The following is an 18,929-nucleotide window of genomic DNA, read 5'->3' as shown; positions in this document are numbered from 1 at the left end:
CCTTGGTGCAGTTTTCTGGGTATTCCATACAGTAGGCAGTGACAAATCTCAATTCTTGCTTTCTGCACACAGGGTCTAACTTTCCAGACAGTGTGGCAAGCACATCTCTGTGGGCTTCTTTCCATGTGTTTATTTTCAACTGTAAATTCCCAGTGCGTTTCTGGTGGTGCTTCTCGGGCAGCCACTATTCAACCTTGCACAGTGATATTTCCACTTGGGAGGTGGAATGTGAGCGCCTTGGCTGGTCCCACGCCCAGTTGCGAAAAAATGGTTATGCATGGGGCTAGGTATGACACTTAAAAAACAATCCTAGCTACAGAAATGCCTACCAAACAACATCCTGGCCTTGGGGAGAGGAATCGCCATTTATGGAGCGCTATGACACCTTGTGGTGAAAGCCAGAGGTCCCTGGAATCCACAAAACCAGTCCACCTGTTTTTGACCAAGGCCATCACCATGGGGACTAGGATGGCCACACAAAGAAAAAGAACAGTGCACGTACAAATGACAGCAAAAAGGAATTAACAGTTTTACAACAGACGTCAGTCAATCCTGGAGATATGCCTTGATATTAACATACTGATAGGGGACCTCAATGCCAAGACTGGAAGCAATAACACTGGGTATGAAGAAGTCATGGGCAGATGTGGTGACATAAACAAGAATGGCAAAAGCTGTGCAGATCTGTGTCCTGAACAGTCTGGAGATGGGCAGCATTGTATTCCCACACAGAAGAATACCCAATTTAATGTGGGTGTCGCCAGACCATTCAGCAGAGAATCAGATCAACCATGTCTGCATTTCCATTAAGATCTGTGCAATATGCAAGTGATGAGCAGATGTAGTGATAAGACTATTACTTTGCCATGGCTAGGCTAACGCTGAAGAAAGCATGAATGGAATTGACAAACCAATCCCAGCAGTATAACCACACTCCTCAAAGATGCACAGAAATGGAGTGAACGCTGCCACCCTCAGTAACAAGTATCCAGTTCTGCAAGAACTAAGGTAAATCCAGGAGAAAGTCTGTGGGAGAAGATCAAAAACTGACACACCAACCTGCTAGGAGTTACTGGGTCCCAAGAAACACCAGCGTAAAGAATGGATCTCCACTCAGATTTTTCGAAAAATCCAAGATGAAGGAGCAGACAGTTACAGACACCACTAGCCGAGCAGAAAAGGTGAAAGCTCAAGTGAAAATATCAAATGAAACAGAGGCAAAGAGAAGCTTAAGAGCAGACAAGCTGAGCATCATCTGCTCCTGCTACAGAAGCCCAGGAAGCAGCAGGCCAGGGAAAACATAAGAACGCTATGGCATAACAAGGAAACTCTCCAGCATATATAGCAAGCCAGAAAGACAAGGCTGGGAAGACCATCATGGGTAACAAAGGCCAACAACAAAGATAGGGGGCTTTTAAGAAGTGCTAAAACAGCCTGTTCGGCAGTCTCCACCAGACATGGCCAGCCAGGAAGGACTTACCAGTTGATTGCAGCATACCAACCAAGGAAGAAATGCGGCAAGCCATTAATCATCTGAGAAAATGGGAAGGCAGCAGAACCTGACAACATTCCTGCTGAGGCAATTAAGGCACACTGAAACATCAGTGAACGTGTTCTACCCCAATTGTGGAAGGATCTGGGAAAAGAAAAAGGGGTCATCAAACAAAGGAGGAAATAGTCATCAAGATCCCCAAGAAAGGTGACCTGAGTGACTGCAGAGAGAACTCTTATATCCGCCCCAGGCAAAGTTCAACAGTTTCATCCTGAACAGAATGAAGTAATACGTCAACACTCAGTTGTAAGACAAGCAAGCTGGCTACCACAAGGATATATGCTGCACAGACAAGATTGCAACACTGGGCATCATCATTGAGTAGTCAAAGGAATAAATCTCCCCTCTTTGTCAACTTGATTATGAGAAATCATTCGACAGTGTGGGCCGAGAGACTCTTTTTGGAAACTCCTTCACCACTATAGTGTGCCAGATAAACTCTTACAAATCATCAGGAACTCTTACAAAGGAGTGACCTGGAAGATAGTCCATGGAGGATAACCCACACACACTTTGCAAGTGAGGACCGGAGTCCACCAGTGTCTATTGCTCTGCCTTGTCTCTTCCTGCTGCCCATAGACTGGATCCTGAAGGCACCCATGGCAAGGAGAAGAAATGGTGGGATCCACAGGAGAAAACTAAGATCGTGAAGGCTGAAACGGGCAGCACAAGTGCAGTCACTCTTGAAGGTAATACACTGGAAGAGGTTAAGCCTTCACCTACGTGGCAATGCCATAGACAAGCAGGGCAGCATAGACACCATCAAGACAAGAATTGGCAAAGCAAGGGCTGTGTTCAGCTAATGAAGATCTGAAGCTCCAAGGACTGAATGCTGAAGACCAAGAACAGGCTTTTCAACACCAACGTAAAATCTGCCCTTTTGTATGGAGCAGAAACTTGGACATTAACAGTGACTACCACCAACAAAGTCCAGACCTTCGACCCCTGTCTTATGAAAATGTTCTAAATCTGCTGGCCAAACATCATCTGCAACAAGAAAATGGCAGACTTTCAAACTCTCTGCTCATGAAGAAATAATAGATACTTGGGATGGAGAAGTCACACACTCCACAAGCCAGCATCAAACACTGGCAGGCAGCAGGCTCTGACATGGAGCCCTTAAGAGAAAAAAGGAAGACCAAGAACCACCTGGCATCAAGAATCTTAGGAGGCCTCACAAGCTCCTAATGTCATGTCTCTAATAAGTGGTGCAAGCAGGGTTGTGGAATTTCGTAAACTATCAACTTGTCCGTGTGAAAAGGTTGCTTAATAAATCTAATAAGTGCTGTAATAGCCTCTCCGATCTTATTCCTGGGCTAATATTTTAGTCAGGCTTGAATATTAGCAATTTCCTTATTTTGCCACCTTTCTGCAGATCTAGATACAGGGGGTAGAGGAAGCCGTAACAAATAGTTCCAGGATTGAAATGCCCTTTTGAGTCTGTGCAAACCTACTAACTTGCATGTTTCAAGGGCTTCGCCAATCTTTTCCTATACCGAGAGAGGATAGAAATTTACTCCTGATAAGGGCAGAAGTAAAACTTTTTCCAGCGTTGGGGAAGAAAGTGGTTGAAGTGATTGTGAACTTGAAATCGCTCAACAGATTTTTGCATGAGCAAATCTACACATGCATATTTGCTTGCTCTAAAATACAGTTCACAAATATTTTCTGCGACTACAATTTCCTAGTCTACTTTAAGTTCTAATGAATTTATGAAATGTATAAATCTACACTAATGCAGACATCTACCCTAGGATCACTTTTATGACTTTCAGAATCAGGCCCCTAATTAGGTCTGGGGTTAACCAAGACTTTTTTATTTTTTATTAAAATTCTTTCTCTAGCCATCTGTCGGCTGCCTTCACTTTGAGTGACAGCAATCTGCTCTTTCACAAGGAGCATATCGGCACACCAAGTTTTGTTCATTGCCAGGGACTACTATGACAACTTTTTTTTTTTTTTTAGACCAAAAAAAATTGGTGTTTGTTACAATGGTGAGCTCCCACAACAATGTTTGATAAAAGCCCTGTCAAAATAAGATCTGTATTGACAATACCAAAAGACTGGCGGGTCTAGAATGTTCTGAATACGTAAATAAACCATACAGTGTTGACTGGAGTGGCTAGCTAGGTCATTCTAAAAGCAATTGTGTACCCTTGAGACCCTTTGCTGTTGTGAAAACTTAAATCATGCATGTATCGTGTTTATAGAATTGCATTCAATACAGTGTAAAGAGCCCCTATGTAACTCAGTGTATCAATAGTTTCAATCCAATATGCATGTTTTATAATAATTTGAAGCTCCCTGTGCCATTGAGGATGCTTGCTAACTTTCATGGCTCTAATAGGCCCAGAAGCCAAACGGCTCAGGGTTATACATTTTCTCATTTCCTGGGGCAACATTGCTTGCAAACCAGGCAGGTGGGATTGTGGGAGAATAATTTGTATTGTATTTATGAATGATCTTTTCTCAGGGTTGTCCAGCACTTCCTTGTGTTTTTATTTCAAGTATATGCTCCAACTGACCTTTTTCTAGCAAAGAGTCAAGGATAGTTGAAATTGCAGTTGTCTTCAAACTTTTGTTATGATGCACTTGAACTTTAGGCTCTGCCTTGCTTTGGAAAGGTTGTGGTGAAAACTAAAGTAGCTACATGGACCCCTAGGACATACTGTATAGACTTGTGCCTTTCTTCCTTACAATTAGATGGTTCTGGTAGTGAATCCTCCAGTTTGAAAGCATTACATAACCCTCTACTGCAACTCTTCTTGTAAAGAAACGCTGATGGCTACACAACTCAAAATGCTAACAAAGCCCTATCTGTTGGTCAGTGTGCTTAGTCTTTTAGAAAACGTAACACTATCAGTAGTAAAAATAAGTATGTTTTTGATGTATTTGCATCAGCAGGTCATAAGGCTATATGATAGTGTTGTGAGGACCTCTAGGGCCCAGCTTGATCACCCCCCTGTTTTAGCGTAACTTAAGTGTTCATGTTTTAGTTGTCCTGACATTATTTCTAGGTATGTAGCTAGGCTGGCGTGGCTCCTCTGTATGGGCGGAGGAGCGTCACCTCCGCCAGCAGCAACCGCTGCAAATCCTTTTACATGGAAAGGATAAACTCTGTTTATCCTGACGCTACTCTGAGCTCTTGGAGCCTGTGCCTGCAGCAGCGACGGTAGAGGAACACTGCACAGGATTAAAGCAGGTATGTTTTTTTAACCCCACCCCCCTCTCTGCAAGCCGCTCCTGGAGCTAATCTTAGATCAGTTTGAGCAGAAGGGCACACTCAATATGCTGTCGGCATAGACATATGGTTAGGTACGAACCTCTAGGACATCTAGCACCACATACACCAGGGTTGGATTGCTTATCTTCTTTACCATGGTCCTAATGCAGTTCACTATATGCAAGAATGCGATTGTTTCAATAAATGCGTTAAACTCATCTTCCATCTTTGTCTCGCCTTGGCATGAATGAGTAACAGCATGAAAGGGTAAAGATCTGTTTGCAAGGTTTCTCTGGGGAGTCAGTGTCATGTCCAGGTTGCCATAATCACCTTTAACCCCAGTGGGTTTGGAGGTTTTGGTGAGTCACTGTGTAAGCTAGCCAGGAGTTAGGCTGGAACTTACTAACTTTGCAGATAGACTCAGTTGCCACACTTTGCCGTTCTGCCATCCTACACATAAAGTCCTATTACCAAAGTAGAATGCATAACGCGGTGCCACCAGCATATTAAGGTCAGGTAAGTATCTACTGGATCTCCTGAGTAGTTTTGTCTTCTATGCCCAAGGTGTCCTATTCACCTTTATACAGAGATGACTGTGGTATTGGGGAAATATCCTCATAAGCTATATGGACACCTATATTTGTAGGTTGTTCTAGCTTGAACTTTTAAAAGGAAACCCCACTTAGTGTTTCCATCTCTGCATTCTTTTTTAAATTATTTTTTTTTTTAATCCAGTAGTTATTGCAGGAAATTGTAAACGTGCTGTCAGTGTTTACTTTTAAATGGGCTACTTAATGGGGATGGAGATGTTGCCTTTGTGATTGATGCACACTTAGTACAAAACAGGCATTTTATTAATGGATCCATTTTCCTGTAGTTGATGCCACTGTGCATAAATTTCACACATACACGATGCTAACCCACAAGCACAACATAGAGCATACATATCTGGAACATCAAAATTGGTTCCAAGGCACCCTACCACAAATTGTTGAACGTGTTAGAATGGGTCCCCTCGGTAATGATGGGGCCACATGGCCAGTCATAGCTGCCAACAATCCCAATATACAGAAATTACTAGTAGCAGATCTGTACCCATTATAGAATAATTAATCTATATAGATGCTCAACACAGTTCATAATGCAAACATTGAATTCTGCCCCATTAAGGGCTGCTCCAGCCGTCCAACAACAGTTTGCTACGCCACGTATTAACCGAGTGACTATTAATGCTATTATGTGTACAGTACCCACCAAATGGGAGGAGGGTCAGCTTTGGATTGCTCAAAAAACAAACCAGCTGTGGAAGCAGTGTTTCCCCGTACGGGACCCCAAGATGAACATAGAATTAATGTGCTTGCCACTTGGGTTGGTGCCTTCTGATGACTTTGCTACTTAGGGGAACAGTTTTGCTGCAATATATACCATAACACATGGTACACCATTGCTTGTGGTTTTGCCAGAGGTGTTAAAACAAATTCAAAACTAATATGGGCCTGCCCCAGCCCTGAACCTGGGGGTGAAATTAATTAGCAATTTTGCCACAGTAGCCTCAATTATTTTAGGAAATATTAAAGGGGAAGCAGCAACTCTGGCAGTACGCCAATGTCTTGCTCAAGTCCCTTGAATAGACCAGGAACTGGGGCTACCAAAAATAATAGCCGAGGCTTATACATGTATAGGTTGGGATAATTTGGGGGCTAGACCAAATAAGCCACAGGTAATCCTGAAAAGGATAATACCAAGCAAGCACAGGAGTCTTCTAAAAAAAAAAAAAAAAAAAAAAAACTGGGGCAAACAAAAATGTAATAAAGATCAAACAATCACGGGAGAATCTCTAAAGCTGGAGAGCTCTGAAAAATGCTCTAGCTTGCATAACTGATAATTTGAAACCGCTTTACTTGTATCGGTATACTGATACACACCCTTCTTATCAGGACTTATTACACAAAAGGTCTGAGAGATTTGGACGGTCAGAGTGCAGAAAAGAGTACGTGAAACCAAAAAAGGACTTAACGGTTGTCTGACATAATTATAAAGAGAAACAGGTTGCAAGAATTTCAGTAAAATATGCCATACATTGTGAGAACACTACTGCTGAACATGATGTGGGCAATGTCTCTGCTTGACAGTGTAACAGAGATCACAATCGTTCACCAGAATCTTCAAGAGTTTCTTGATGTGAGAGAAATTTAACTACATAGTAATTGAAACCACAGACAGGCGGGTCACCCCTCCAGACAGTCTATAAATTAAACATTTAAATTGATGGGGACATAATGCCCACAATTAAAGTAATTGTTCTGAGAAAGATTAAAACTAAGCTATGACATTCTTTTGGCAGAAAAAGACTGGCTGCCAAACTTTGTTAGAACACTCCCACAAGGGGAAAATGTGATTTTACTGTCTCATTCCTTGTTCCAGAGCAAGTAAAGCAAGCCTACACTGCAGACTGGGGTCTTGTGCAATCCCTAGCATTATACTGAAACCGTGTGGGCTCGGATAGGTTTTCTCCTTATGTAATACCCATATGGTCTAGCCCGCAAGTGCAACACACAATACCCTATAAAACATAAAGCTCCTGTGAGGAAGATTCTCTCAGATCTCGAGTACCAGGGAATAATTGAACCTTGTGTATCTCCAATGAGCAACCCCTTGTTTCATGTCGCCAAGCTAGATCATTCCTATAGAATAGTGTTAGATTACAGACATCTAAATAGTCATACTTGCACCTTTGCAATACAAAATTCACACAGTACAGCACTAATGAACAATATCGTCCGTAAAAAATATAAAAGTACAGTTGATATTTTCTGCCAAAATATATCACCTGAAAGCAGGGATCTAATATTTTTTTTCCACGTTCAGCTCTTAGCGCCGATTCTGTCGACTTCTCCAAAGGTATAAGAATAGCACAGGGCTATTCTCTGTCCGTGTGACATCAGTATTGCTTGATATTGATCCAGAAGCATTGTCCAATATTGATGACATATATCTGACCGATGATGACTTAAACACACCTTTAGCCAGGCTAGGGTGCATTGTTTTGGGATTTGCCAAACTTGCCTAAAATTAACTTTTAAGTAAACAGAAATTGCTTTTCTTAGTGTCCTATTTTTGGGATATGAGCTTTCAAATGAGAGGAAGAATCTGGCATCACACTTCCTTGAGAAATGTGCACAATTACAACCACAAAATACCATTAAAAAAATTGTCCTTGTTAGGATTTTCCAATTTTGGCAGAGTAAATACATACCTGATTATGCATAACATACAAACCACAGCATGATTTAATTTGTCCAGATTCTTCCTGAAAACATTGGACACCTGAACACACACACACATCCTCAGATCACTCAGACTGGTATGCTCGAAGTGAAACACCTACACACATGTTAAAACTAAACAAACTTGGTCGTCCTGATAATTTCGGGTGCCATTGGCTTTACTTGAGTCACCTTCAATGAAGGTCACACATTACCAATTGCATATAAATCAAATTTATATTCCAATGCTGAAATGCGTTCTGCATCCACTGAAAAAATACTGGCTGCAGGTCAGATGGCTGTCAATAATGAAATACTACTGGTTTAGAGCAAGCACATCATCATCATAACCCTGGTACCAACCCTAGAGGCAGTTGCAAAGGCTGGCATTCCAAATGTAAAAGCCTTAGATCCTACAATGGGCCACTTCCTTGACCACCACTGATGTAGAGTATGTATTAGACTCGAAATTGCAAACTCAAGAGTTTCTCCAATATCAACTGGAGTACCCATGCCCACTGACATTATGCCCCTTGATCAGTATAAATATATTATTTACACCGATGATTGGGATGTGAAGACAGTTTCTCCAATGCTGTCTGAGCTTCAATATTATAAGATATTTGAAAGTGAAGATATGTACATGAACTCCGCAGATTTTGGCAAAATGTTTTGTTATCGCCACTATGTACACCGAGACAGAGCTAGTACCCAATGTACAATTACACGCAATGGGAACACTGTCTAGCTCCACTGGTAGGGAGTTCTAACCCATATTTAGGTAAATATCATATCACTATCATATTACTTCAAGTTATCAGCAACAAAAGCAAGAAGAAATATGGTGACCGCTACAAAATTAATTTATACAAATAATTAATTTCCCAGTTCGCCATCAAGGGCTATGAATATTGGAAATATACTGATTTAAAATCAGTTTGGGAAACAAAAGATTGGCATGTACAGGGCATGGGTGCATTATGTAAAGCATGTCTGATTCCTTTACAGATTATTCTTCTGAAAGACACTAGGTCTAGAAAACATTGAAGAACTGAATGTGCCCAGTATCTATTCAGCTGCAAAATTCAACAATTAGCAAAGTGTAGTAAATAATACAGAGGGTCAGCTCAACAGTATGGTCAGAAATGGTACATTTAATTCCACACTTTCAGGTCCCAACGGGTGGTTATTGTTGCAAGTGGACACATGGTTATGCATGTTTTGTAAACTCTACACAGGGTTTTAAAGCAAGCCGAATGGACCCTTGTTATATCGAGACATAACATGCAGGTATTGATATTTCATACATCCTGGGCAAGTTATGTCAGCAATGGTTGCAACATTCCACTGCGACAGCTGTAAAAGAACATCTCTCCTCTCTGATGCATTGATTTGCAAGATTACTTGTGAGGTCCTACATCACGCTCCAAAGGATTCTTGTATGCGATTTACACTGAAATGTGGAAGCTTTCTCAAATGAACGCTGCTGCTCGTTTAAGGCAAATAGATTAGACAAATGTAGAGAAAGCATTAGACGTTGTCGATAATGGTATGAACACACTGGCCACTTGCACTTACATTTGTCATCTGCAAAATATATTATACAAAATGACGTCATTTTTACAACCTGGATAGTCAGCTTAGGTCCATCATGCAACTGAGTTGAAGAGTACAGATTCTGAAATTGAACCGCGTGCTCTGGAAGCATTTGCACTCGAAAGAGATATTCTCACCAATTTAACACGCAAACAACAGATAATGGTGAAGAAGGACACAACATATACATTGCTAAATATATAAAAATTGCCTTTCACAGTGGCTAAAACACCATCAGCATTGTGGTTAGTACATGGAGTAATCTCCCTGCCAATATCCATGTTTCAATTCACGTTATTTGAAACATTTTTTATTTACGGTAGGTAGGTTTGAAGCTGTAGTGGAGAGTTTTTTTACATGAAGTGTGGGATCTGTCTTTGGATTATAACTGTATGAGAGGGGAAAAGGAAGTATCTCTCAGTGATAGTGAGACTTCCGTAAGCCACTCAGTGATTTGTAAACAGGTGACATTCCACGGCGTATGTAACATGTTGGCGACTAACTTAGCTTGTTACTTGAAGGGAGTTTCCGTCCCCTTGATTCGCTCAGTGTTTCAGTTACTTTCTAATGGAAGTTACTTGATGCTGAGTGATCAATTCTGCTGTGGGATGAGAGCAGGTCTCCCGTATGTTATTTTGGTTTTACAAATAGTGACCTTTTGTGGAAATGCGTTATTCCCTACCACTCATGAGATTAGGTCTGCAAGTTTGTGGCCTTCCATTCCTGCCTTTAATGTTAACTTTGAGTCGACTAAAAGCACCACTGTTTCAGAAACACGTGGCGCTTATATCTGCCTGTGAAACATTAGAATTGTAAGTGGTGAGGTTATCTGCAGAGATAGTCACTTCTAAATACTAACTTTCAAAGGCACTTCAGTGAACTTGTGAGGTTCATTTTTAATGCTTCTAACACCCCAGGTGTTGCACACTTTTTAAAAATGATTGGGTCTGGCTTTGTCAGAACCTTCCAGACTGTTGTCTTAGTAACTCCGTCTTTTGTACACTTTGTGTGAGTGTTTTTGGTGGTATATCGCTTGTATTGGCATTAATTAGCAGTATTTTACTATTACTATTTGTGCTCCACAGTGGATGTCCCATTTAAAAAATGAATGTTGATGGAACTACTGAACGTCTAGCTGTGTTGTGAATGCATGATAAAGCACTTTGGAGTATTTTTGTTGGAGGAACTAAACAACTGGCCTTTGTCTTTTCGACCACTAGGGTTTTACTGTGTGCAGCCTGTGTTCCTCTGCCTTTAGTGCCCTTTCAAGTGTGCACTGGATGTGTGTTTTACACAGCAATTGCTATTATCTATGAACATGGCTGTTGTGATGATCCTGCTGAGGGTTCATTCCCAGGGTTGTGCTATGAATTTACGGTTGCTTCAAGATGCCTTTTATGAGCCATCCTACGTGGATATGGATACTACGGCTCCAGGCATGTTTTCATCTGACTCGGCCTCGACGGTCATTGGGCAGGATCCTCGGCAGAGGCTTAGGCTTTGGATAATGTTTGTTACTTTGATTTGCTCTGTGAGGCTTTGATGGCTCTGTCATCTGCAGATGCAGGATCCTCCTTGGACTCTGCTGATGTTTTGGAAGACATTTTGGCTGGTTCTGATGACTTTTAAATTTGGCATTTGTTTTTATGCAAAAGGACTATTTTTAATTGGCTCATTTTTAATTGTTTGCTCTCTTTGTTGGTGTGAACATTTTATTTCCTTTGGGATTTTGGACATTTTTATTGCTTCTAGTTTGTTAGGTGACGTTTTAGAATCTGGCAAAGAGAGGGTGTTGTGAGGACCTCAAGAGTCCGAGTTGGTCTCCCCTGTTTTAGCTTCATTTTAGTGTTCATATTTTAGTCGTTTCAGTAATGCTGCTTTTAGCGATGATTTTTCCATATATCTATCAGGTGGCTTTTATTCTAGGAAAGCAAGGAACATCCTGTCCCTTTAGCCGTTGCACAACATATAATCAGTACTTTCTATCTGAGGCTAGAAGAACACTGTACATAATGTTGGTTTGTGTTGCCTATTAAGGAGACAGCTTCTACCACTCAGACATAGCATTGCTGCATCGGAACTGTACTTCCAATGCACGTGACAAAAAGAGGAGTAAATGCCTCGGATAGCCTAGAGAATGGGAAACCTCTAAAGCATTAAAAACGTGTTCCACAAGAAAATGAAGGACAGAGCTGAGTGACTAAGTTATCTGTTGTTTTGTTATTCTAATAGGATCCGAAAGTCCGAAGTAAGAGTAGAATGATTCTTTATTTTTCTTATATTTCATTAAGATTCCCAGAGGGGAGCTGTAGTTCAAACAAAACAGCAAACGTGTGTTTCACCCCTTCCCGGTGCAGCAGGCCTGGGGCTTTCTCAAGGCATAAAGTAAAAAGCTGCAGATATACAGAATAAAGAAGCTCCATCTGCTCCTCCTTTCTCCTTCCTACAAATAAGGCCCAATACAGAGTGTAACATCTGGAGAACTGCACAGTAAACACAGGGAAGGGGAGGCCCATTCGGTGTGAAAGGGAAAGCAGGTGTAGAGGAGGCAATATTTGCCAGATTTTTGGCCAAACCTATTGTGAGAGGCCTTCTTTGGCACATAGTCTCCCCCCTGTGCTTGGTGAGCCCCCTCCCGATTGTTTGTCTGAAAGGAGGCTCTTGATTCCCAGCCTGGGACAAACTACTGTGGCAGAGGGGATCTGTGGTACGCCTCTTTTACTGGTTAGACTGGTACACAGGTTATTGATTGACCCAGTGAAGGAATCGGAGGAACAATTAAGCAAACCCTTGCAACAGGTGAAAGATCTAGCTAGGAAATGTGCAGACATGAAAAAAGAGCTAAAGCAACTGATGAATAGACTGGAAGATGTTGAAGGCAGGTCCCACTTCCACAACGTTAGAATTGTAGGAGTACTGGTGAAATCGGAAGGTCCAACATTGAACTCTTTGTGGAGGAATGGCTGGATATGACAGACCTACAAGGTAAACCCTCCAGATTCTTTTCTGTGGAAAGTGCACACAGGGTTCCGTTATGTCCACAGCGGCCAGAGGCAAACCCATGCCCAATCATAGTACGGCTCATGACCTTTAGAGATAGAGATGTTGTCCTCCAAACAGCAAGAAAACATGGTCCATAGATGGACAGAAAGTGCATTCATACCCAGACTATACGAATCTAGTGCAGATTCAACAATGATCCTTCATACAAGAAAATACCAAGACAAAATGGACTAAAGTACTCTCTTCCAGGCAAAGCTGCGAGTGGAGCAGGAGGGTAAAGTCTGCTTCTTCACAAACGCACAAGATGCCTGGTTCTGGCTAAAAAATCGTGGCCTCTGGTTGGGCACACCACCTGGGCAGAGAGAAGAGGGATGGAAAATGGTATCAAAGAGAGTTTGTTTCCTCTCCCACAAAGGCACAGATGAAATTTGCGCAGGAACAAACAGTCAAAGAGCTGCAACACTACACGGATGCTCTTAGCACTAAGAAGTGGAGATCCCTTGTCCCAGAGGAAGAAGGCAGCAGTTCGGAACAAGCCAAAACAGAGCACAAGGAGGACAAGATGGCGTTAGTGATCCCAATGACATCAGAACACTTGGGGAAAGGGGTCCATGCCAAGGGCAAGGCCTGGTAAGACAAGATAGGGCCTTGGGACGCAGGTGTTGAGGCAATGCTTTTACAATACTTCCTACACCAGAGACTACTTAAGGTGTGTCATGGCTGAGTGGGCCTGCTTAGCACAAGAGGCAGATTGCAACATACCAGCGAAAATTGCATAAATGTGTTTGTTAATGTTTTTGTTTGGGAAGTATACATGCTGTTAATTTGGGGGAGTGGTTAGTTTAAAATCACTGCATGGTGAGGCAGGGTGGGAGGTTAGTTAGGGGGAGATTTACAACAACTTACTAAACTGGAGAGACCCTTCACTATGTTCCACACGGGTAGTCATATCCTATTAGGGTAAAGTCGATTATATCCACCATGACACACACACACTCTTTGACATTAATATCATGGAATGTCAACAGCCTTGGAAATAAATTAAACAGAAGGCTACTGCAAAGTGCCCTTAATAGAAACAAACCTGATGTGTACCTGCAAGAGACACATTTAGTAGATATGCAACACAACACCATGGGGTGAGGAAGATCTAGGTTGGCTGGCTACGGGCAATATACTTCAGGATCAGGTGGGGTCCTGATATTGATTAGAAAAACATTCTTATTGCATGCATAGCGTACATGGACAGACACAAATGGCTGTTACATTGCTTGTAACACAAGGGAGAAGGCCCCCTATTAGCTAATGTTTATGCTCCCCGGCCTGCAGATGGTAACACTGCGGAAACTGGGTGGAAGAGTGATGGAGGGCAGGCCAGAGCTGGTGTTGCTGTTGGGTGATTTTAACCTGGTAATGGATACCACAATGTACAGGATGAGGGCTAAGGTGGAGGGAGAGGCCACTAGAGGGAAACTGGCAGGATTCAAGCAGGCACTGGGCTTATGTAATGTATGGAGAACTTTCCACCCAGAGGAAAGACGGTATTCATTCCACTCCGGGGGCCACAATATGCACTCAAGGATAGATTATCTATTCACTACCAGTGACCCACATTCCAGATTCATTGATGTAGTCTACCTGGCTAGGGGTCTCAGCGACCATTCCCCCTTGATAGCAATGTTAATTATTAAGGTACCGAAACCCAAGAGGCAATGGAAAATGGAAACATGGCACCTTGCCAACAAGCACAAAGTTATATTATTTTGAGAAAGATAAGCACTCATTGAAGAGCCCAATAGTACTGTGGGAAGCATATTAGGCTACAATTAGCGGGTTACCATCACTGGAGAGATACGAGACAGAAGTGAGAGGTGTGCTAAACTGGCCATATTGGAAGGAGAATTGGTTCAGCTAGAGAGGGAATACCCAGTCTCTCCAATCCCCTCAGGGAAAGTGGCCATGAGTTTAAAAAGAGCGGAGTACCAGACAGTAGCCAAACATGAGGCAAGAACATCCTACCTGGCAAAACAGAAACAAGCAAACTACTAGTGTGACTCAGGAGTAGGGAGAGAGAGAATATGGCTGTCCGGGAAGTGAAGACAGATACCGAAGACGTAGTGAGTGCATAGCAGAGGAGCCAGGTACTTGGAACCCTTCTACAGATCCCAATTGCGAGCCTCGGAACAGAAAGTTTTAGATTTCATAAAACATTTCTCCATGAGAAGATTGGGGGGTGGGGCTGACTGAGTGGCAGATCTGGAGTTAGATATTACATCACTACTAAACGTAAATGTTAAGATACTGGCTAAACTTCTAGCGAACAGATTGAGGGCGGTAATGCAGGAGGTAGTACATCCAGATCAAAACAGGTTTATACCGGGCCGCTTGACCAAGCTGAACTTAAGGCAGCTGTATAATAACCTGGCAGCAAGCTGGGAATCACCAGTGGGGAAAGTGATTGCTTGCTTAGATGGAAATAAAGCTTTCAAGTCGATCGAATGGGCCTACCTCTTCCAGGTTATGACCAAGATGGGATTTAGCCCTAAATACACTAGATGGGTCAGACTGTTGTACGATCTTCACAAGACAAGAGTGAAGGTTAACAGCCACAAGTCAAGAGCATTTAATATACGCATGGGGCACACAGCAGGGTTGCCCGCTCTCGTTGATGCTGTTTGCATTGGTTATAGAAGTCTTGGAGGCGTGCATGCGCATGGACACAGGTGTGGGGATGGCCTGGAGGTGGGGGTGCAGATGGTATTTTACTATGTCTGACCAACGCAACCCAATCCCTAGACAGACTGGGAGAGATTTTTCATATATTTGGGGAACATTCTGGTTTTGTCATAAATTGGGACAAGCATTTTTCTCCTAGTTGCATTTTTTTGTGAAAATTTTATTTTGAAAGGAATCTTGCTTTCAAGCTTCTGCAAATATTTGTATCTGAGCAGCATTCTGGGAGCATTATACATAGCCTCCCCATTATACTTAGGGGGATAATCCTCCCCTTAAGAAACCAATGCCTCAGCTCCCCAGCCTTGCAGTAAGGAACTGATGCCGCACATCCCCTGCAGCAGTAAGGAGCCGACACCGCATCGGCCCCACTGAAGCCTTACCTCCCTACTCCGTGCAATGCCTGTTTCATTGTTTACCAGAGGTACTGTGCCTGGGGTCCATGCAACCCAGTGACCGACTCGCACCCCCTCATGAGTGGTTCCGGACTGAGGGAATCAACTCCGTCAACGACGTTGTGATAGCCCCAGTTGAGCTATTGTGTTTCTGAGCACTTTTATTGAGATTTAACCTTTACAAATGTGTATCTTATTAGAACTACTGGCAGTAGTGCAGTCCAAGTTTCTTACAGCATTTGTTTAGAGCGCTCACCCTAATAACAATAATGGCTTTGTACTAATGAACCATAAATTCAAGTTCTCATCAAAATATGGATACACATATTACATCAGCTGCAGGCAATTCACTCCCCTGCTCCATAATGTTGTAATGTAAACTGGCAGCCAAAGGGTTTGTGCTGCAGTACTTGGGCTTACTTGTCCCAAGGACAAAATTAAAACTTGTTGTCCTTGACCCAAAACAATATGTCCTGAGCATCGGGCTATAGGAATATCACACACCTGTGCAGGACACCTTTATTGTTTTTCCTTTACTTGAATTAACAGTATGTAGATAAATGCTTGCCTTTTGGCAGTTGCAGATACCAAGGCCTTCTTGTTTAACAGTTTTCTGAATGCTAATGCTCAGTCCAGTAAACAGTAGCTCAGTGCTCCTTTTCACCTGGGCGCTGCTTGTAAAGGTTCGGAAGGCTTCAAGCTGCCCCCCGAGCTGTACTTTGAGAATCTCTGAAATAGGATCCACACTTGCAATATGTACTTGTCCCTCTGTTCTAGTGTATATCATAAATTCCAAACCTTTTAGTTTGGTATTGATAGTGTTCCCAAAATGCACATTAGAATGTGCTGTACATTATATGACTTATTAAAAAGTGCTTTACAGTATTTTTATGTTTAGATAACCTTTCTGGTATGACCAGTTCTGCCTGCTGCTGATAGCAGTTTGTAAAGGACCTCAATGTTTTGTGGTTCTATTGTACACCTGAATATTATTGGGGAAAAGGTTTGTGTTAGAACTGTCTGCTCTTAGCGTGGTTTCCCCTGTTTTCTTGGGTTCTGACCTGTTTTGATCCTGTGCTGAATTTCATTGTTGTTGGCTTTAAGGTTTGGGGCCCTTTACCACTGCTGACCAATGCTAAAGTGAAAGTGCTTGTTGTCTAAATTAGATTGGTAATTGGTTTATTCGTGATTGGCACATTTGATTTACTAGTAGGCCCCTTTTAAAGTGCACTAGAGGTGCCCAGGGCCTGTAAATCGATTGCTACTAGTGGGCCTGCAGCACTGATTTTCTCACCCATGAGTAGCCCTGTAAAAGATGTCTCAGACCTGCCACTGCAGTGTCTGTGTGCACAGTTTGGAACAGCCAGGTCGACCTAACAAGTGTACCCATTTGCCAGGCCAAATCTTCCCTTTTAATACATGTATGTCACAACTAAGGTATGCCCGAAGGAAGCCCCATGGGCAGGGTGCAGTGTATTTAAAAGGTAGGACATGTACTGGTGTATTTTACATGTCCTACTAGTGAAATACTTGCTACACTTGTTTTTCACTATGACAGGCCTATCTCTCCCATAGGTTAACATGGGGATTGCCTTAAAATATCTTTAAGGGTAATTTTACATTGTGAACTGATAGAGATATGGTGTTTGGGGTCTCTGAACTCATAATTTAAATATACATATTTTGGTGAAGTTGGTTTTTAAAATTGGAACTTTTAGAAAGTGGGTAGTTTCTTGCTTAACCATTCTGTACCTCTTCCTGGCTGTGGAATACATGTCTCGGTCATGCAACAGTTGGGCCGGTTGTGAATTCACTCTAGACTGTCGCACAAAGAGAGCTGAGGTGTGTCCTGCGTATCCTGATGGGTCTTGCTGGGCTAGAGTGGGTGGGAGGAGCTGACACGTGCACCTGAATGGGCTGTGCCTTTCCTTACACAAAACAGTCTCCAACCCCCTGGAGTGTATCTGGGGCCATGGCAGGAAAGGCGGGGTCTTGTGCAGTACAAAGACTTTCCTTTGAAGTTTGCCTACTTCAAAGGCAGAAATGAGTATAAGTTTTAGGTCTCTGAGACAACAACTTTAGAACACTTCTGGACAGAGGGCATTATGTCAGGAAGAAGACCTAGATGCTGTAGGAAGGACTGCCACTCTGCCTGTTCCTTTGCTGGCCTGCTGCTTCTGTCCTGGGAATGAAAGAACTTCTACATCCTGCTTTCCAAGGTTCTCCAAGGGCTTGAACTGAGCTTGCCTCCTCTTAGAAGTCTCAGGGACATCAAAGACTTCATCTGCCAGCACCTGGGCTTGCCAAGTGTTGCCAAATCCAGTTTCTGGGCTCTTGAAAGTGAGTTCTGGTGAAACCAGGAAAAAAACAAGTGCACGGGCACAGAACGACCTCAGAACTGCTGCTGCTGCGTGAAGTCCTGAGTGTTGTATCCGGGATATCCGACTCAGACTCCTCTGCAGCACCTGTGTGACCCCATGATGTGATCATGACACCGCAAAATCAATGCTGCACGTCTTGACCTGCTGGATTTATCGACCCTGCCATATCGTAAGGAACTGATGCCGTATCACCTCCCCTCAAACAGTAAGAAACCAATGCCTCCGCTCCCCTGCCTCACAGTACGGAACTGACACTGCACATCCCCGGTAGCAGTAAGGAACCAACACCACACCGGCTCCAGCGACGCCTTACCTCCTCTGTGCAACACCTTAGTTTCATTGTTAACCAAAGGTACTGGGCATGGGGTCCATGCGACTCCATGACTGGCCCGCACTCCCTCACGAGTGGTGCCAGACTGAGGGGAACAACTCCGTGAACGACATTGTGATAGCCCCAGTTGGAGCTATTGTGTTTCTGAGAGCTTTCATTGAGATTTAACCTTTACAAATTTGTATCTTTGCTTGTGTATGTTGGATTTTTGTCGTTTTGGTCTTGTATTCAGATAAATATTGGCTATTTTTCTAAACTGGTGTGGAGTACTTTTGTGGTGTTTTCACTGTTAGCGTGTGTGTACAATTACTTTACACATTGCCTCTGAGATAAGCCTGACTGCTCGTGCCAAGCTACCAAGGGGATATGTAGGGGTTATCTTAGCTGTGTGGCTCCCTTACCCTGACGAGAGTGAGGGTCCCTACTTGGACAGGGTGCAAACCACTGCC

The sequence above is a fragment of the Pleurodeles waltl genome, chromosome 7, assembly GCF_031143425.1.
Source record: "Pleurodeles waltl isolate 20211129_DDA chromosome 7, aPleWal1.hap1.20221129, whole genome shotgun sequence".
NCBI lineage: Eukaryota > Metazoa > Chordata > Amphibia > Caudata > Salamandridae > Pleurodeles > Pleurodeles waltl.
This window is presented reverse-complemented; position numbering follows the sequence as displayed.